The sequence below is a fragment of the Pogona vitticeps genome, chromosome 3 (genome assembly GCF_051106095.1).
Source record: "Pogona vitticeps strain Pit_001003342236 chromosome 3, PviZW2.1, whole genome shotgun sequence".
Taxonomy (NCBI): domain Eukaryota; kingdom Metazoa; phylum Chordata; class Lepidosauria; order Squamata; family Agamidae; genus Pogona; species Pogona vitticeps.
The window spans coordinates 203473552-203478370 of NC_135785.1; positions in this window are offsets into that span (position 1 = coordinate 203473552).

Below are 4819 nucleotides of genomic sequence, written 5' to 3' on the forward strand. Positions count from 1 at the left end.
ACAGGAGACCCAAGGCAGCTCAAAACAGATAAAACTATAAAACAAACAACACTGTTGACATGCTATATAAATATCATATTTAACACAATTAAACATAGATTAAGATTTAACAACTAGATTAAAAACAGTTTTAAAATATTAAAAAACTGTTTAAGTTAATCAACAAGTATTTCTGCTTACCGCAAAAATCTTTCTGAAGAAGTACTTTGTCTGACAACGGAAGGGCCAGAACGAAGGGGTCAACCTACCTGGCTTCTCGGAGCAGCACATTCCAAAGCCTGGGAGCAACCACTGAGAAGGCCTTCCTTCATGTCCTCCCCAATGAACTTGGGAAGGTGGTGGAACCAAGAGAAGGGCTTCCCCAGAAGATCTTAAAAGCTGAGAAGGCTAGTATGCTGTGATGCAATTGTTCAAAAATCGGTCCAGAGGTAACCCCAACTACCGCTGGAAACCCAACTACCAAAAAGGTCAGATGGAGTTATGCAGATTCCATATGACAGTGGATTTCAAATGTATCAATTTACTGTCTCCGCAAACGAAAGCCTGGCTTGGACATCTGCAGCTCTTGGATCGAAGACATTAATTCACAGCTTCCATTCACACAAACACACCTGTTACTAATTTATAGCATACTGTCAGGATACAGTAGGAGAGCTGTTTGCATAAGGTCCAATGTGAGAGGGGCTCAACAGATCCATGGTCATCACGGAGGACATTAAGTCCTGAACCCATCCTAACAAGGTGGCTTCAGAAAAGATGATGAAATATCCTAGTACAATAAGTCTAGAGGACTCCAGCATCACTCCCAAGACCAACCCAGCCAACTCAGGAAGGAAGATTATTGAGCAGTGGGATGGGTGGTACACCCACTTTTAGGTATACACACTTAAACTCAACAGACTGTGAGATAGGGCATCTGGTGAGGGGGAGAGAACCATGATAGACTACAGCAACTTGACCCCACCTCCACCTCCAGGTCTGGCCTGCTGCTGCACAGAGAACTCAGGTGAGCAGAGTTAGGAGAGACTAACTTTTCTAGCTTCTTCCAACCAATTCTCTATAATGAGGCCAGGTCAACATGATCACCTCCCAATGACAGTTTTAATTGGCCTTTGATATTATATTATATTATGTTTTGTTATTGTTTATTTTGAGTTTCACCTCTACTTCATGAATTGCCTGGATAGCTCCAGCTATAGGGCAGTGTCACTAAGTTATCAATAAAAATTAGAAGGCATTGTTGATCTTTGTTTCATCCTAGACACTGAATAAGTGACTCATAGATTTGCCATCACAAGCCGAGACATATGTACCTTTAGCTTTATCCCAAACAAGGAAATAATTTGTTGATTAAGTTATGCCTTTTGATTCCCCAGCCATGTTTCCTGTAACTATATAGCTGTATTTTTCTTAAGGGTCTTCAGTTAGCAGGAGTTACTGCAAGTTGTGCATCACAGATTCCAAACAATTATCTTATGCCAAGAGGCGAAAGAGCATTATTTTCATTTTCAGCTCAAAAGGACTGCCGTTTGATATGGACCTTCTAGAACCAGGTCTGATATAACTCACCTGAACATTAAAATGAAGTTGGGTAAGTATATGAGGCTAGAATACCTCTGACTATTAATATCTAATGGATTGCAAGTCTATGTTATTATGCTTGTTAGTAAACACAATGTTTTAATAAATTTGACCTGAGCATTTCTAGCTGTGGTGATTTCTCTCACTAATTTTACCTCATCCCACATTACCATCTTGGCCAAATTGCTGAGGAAAAAGGTTCCAAATTCCAACCCTTTCCAACAGTCGGTTTAGTGAAAAATTCTAGTTTGATCACAGCCCCAATGTTCTTTATCTCAATAGAACCTGCTCTGCTAAAGAGCAGCAGGATCTGTCTATTTACTGGGACAAGTATTGTTATGTATTTTAGTATGGAATACAGCTGGAATAACTTGATACTCATCTAATTGTATCTATTTATTTACTTATGTATTAACTTACATTCTTACTTTACTTTCAACATACTTTGCGTACTTAAAACACTTTACAATCCTCTCCATCATGTTGGGATTTCAGGTTTGTTTCCAATAACTACCGGTAATCATAGCACAGACACACTCCGAAGAAAATCCACCAAAAAATGAACTTACACAAGATTGAAATGCCTTGACAAATAAAAGAGGATTGCCTAGTGAGAAAAAGATTGGAACATCACCCACACAATATGATCTTTGAAGCTGGGCCTTTTCTGCGTACCTTCAGAGAAACACATTCTGCCCTTAGGAAAGAGAGGACCTTCCCCACCCTTGTAGTCTAACTTTTGAATTCTCTCCCAGGCAAACAGGATTCATGCCAACCATTTATATTTTTTTTAGTTGCCAGAGCAGAACATTCTTTTTTATCTAAATATTTACATTTAAAAGGGAAAAAAATCTGGAATAGGTTCACTTGCCATGTTTACTGGTAGAATAAATCATGCCTTTTATTTTGGGATGGTATATTCTTGTTAGTACATATGGTTTTTCTTCATGGTCTCTGTGAATGCACACTAATGGGTTAAGTCTGAGCTTGCACAGAGGCCTTGGAATATTCTGGAACTAAAAGTTTGCTAGGATCGGCCCTGCCCCCACAGCCCTAATGATTACCTCAGTTCCTTTCTTTTCTGCTGCTGAAGTCTCGTCTCTGGAGATTGTTCAGATTAATCGGTTCATATTAAAACAAATCATGCCTTTTATGTTGGGATGGTATATTCTTGTTAGTATATGGTTCTAATGCTTTCTTATCTGGTTTCAGGTAGTAGAAACAGGAGCAGCAGATGCTGCTGACAACTCAGCAGGTGATGATTCAATTCTTCAAAAAATCCTCGATTCAGGATTCAGAAAGTTAGGAAATGGTCCAATATTGCTGCACAATATTGTGCCTGTGTTGCCAGCATGAAGAAGGATGCCAAGCTTTACATACCGAATGTCAGCCTGAATGTTGACAACATCAATGGCAGCAGGCAAGATGGTCTATAGCAGAGGTCCCCAAACTATGGTCTGCAGGCTACATCTAGCATGCCTTGCCACTTTGTCTGGCCTGTTCCCTTCAGCCTGCATGATGCATGCAGGTGTCCGAGAAGGGAGTGCAGGCCTGTGTGTGGGCAAGCGGGCAGGGGCGGGTGGGCAGGAGCGCATGTGGAGGTGTGCACATGTGTGAGTAGGAGTCCGTGTGGGCAGATGGGAGCGTGGAGGGGGCATGCATGTGCACAAGCTTGCTTGTGTGAATGCGTGTGGCCACCCATATGCACATGTGTGCATGCACACATGCACATTCCTGTTCCTTTGGCCCTCAAAGATCTTGAAAATATCTGGTCTGACCCTCATGGTCAAAAATTTGGAGCCCCTTGGTCTACCAGTTTCTGCTCACTACCATTCACAAAGTGACACCATGCAAGGAAAATCACAGAAGCTGACTCCTTTTTTCATCAATTAACTATATCTTACCCAAACATAAAACAATTGTCAGGGCTGTTTTTCAACAAGTGTGAAGGGCTATTTTGGACTTAATGAAATGGTGAAGCAAAGGTGTGATTAGATACAATACATACAATGGAGAAACGTACAACCCCTTTAACATCTCAGTTAAACTAATGCCTGGTCCACCAAATGCAGACTAGAAAACTATGTTCCAGTTTCCAAACTCTTGCTCTGAGTTAGGCAACCTGAGGAAGTAAAGCTATATTGGACAAAAAAATCTATGGACATGTTGTGTGCATGTTTTCCAAAGGACATTTTGGAAGTCAGTAACTCATATAGAGCCTGCGCACCCTCACATATAGTCATCCCAGCCCCCAGAATAAGGTGTGAGAGAAAAGGAAGGGAAGGGGGCTATATTGACTCCATGGGTTCTGCCCATACAAGGCAGTACATCCCCAGCATTGCTCTAGCTGAGGAGAAAGGCAAGCAAAGGAGGGGGGTTACCTCCCTTCTGTGTCTCTCTAACCTTCACCACAATATTCTCTTCTCATGCTGTAGCTGTCCATGGCTGCTGTTGCTGTAGTAATGCTGCCATTTGTGCACTGTCCAACTCTACTGTCTAACACATGCCCTAAGTGAACTAGTGAGGGGTGAGCTCAAGCATGATGTTGAGGACTGCAAAACTACTGGTCCTGAGGATACACCATGAATCATCATGAGGCCCCCACATTTGTTGCAAGTCAGAAATTCATGGCCACCATTATATCTATGGGCCCAATAAATTTAACAGGTGATACCACTCCCTTGCAAGGGAAGCTAGGCTGATTCCCCACCCCCTTTGTTGTGCTTCTGCCAGCAGGCAAAGATATTTTTATTTAAACAAGCCTGTGTCCATTGGTAAATGTTACATTTTTGCTGTTAACTATTGTCATTCTTGTTTGTAAACAGCTTTAAAGGTAAAGATAAAGGTTCCCCTTGACAATTTTTTGTCCAGTCGTGTTCGACTCTAGGGGCCAGTGCTCATCCCCGTTTCCAAGCCATAGAGCCAGCGTTTTGTCCAAAGATAATCTTCCGTGGTCACATGGCCAGTGCGACTTAGACACGGAACACTATTACCTTCCCACTGAGGTGGTCCCTATTTATCTACTTTCATTTACATGCTTTCGAACCACTAGGTTGGCGGGAGCTGGGACAGGCGATGGGCGCTCACTCCATCACGTGGATTCGATCCTACGACTGCTTTGTCTTCTGACCCTGCAGCACAGGCTTCTGCGGTTTAGCCTGCAGCGCCACCACATCCCTAAACAGCTTTAAATTGTATTAGAGTATGTTTTAATCTTATAATCTATTTAGAGCTTCTT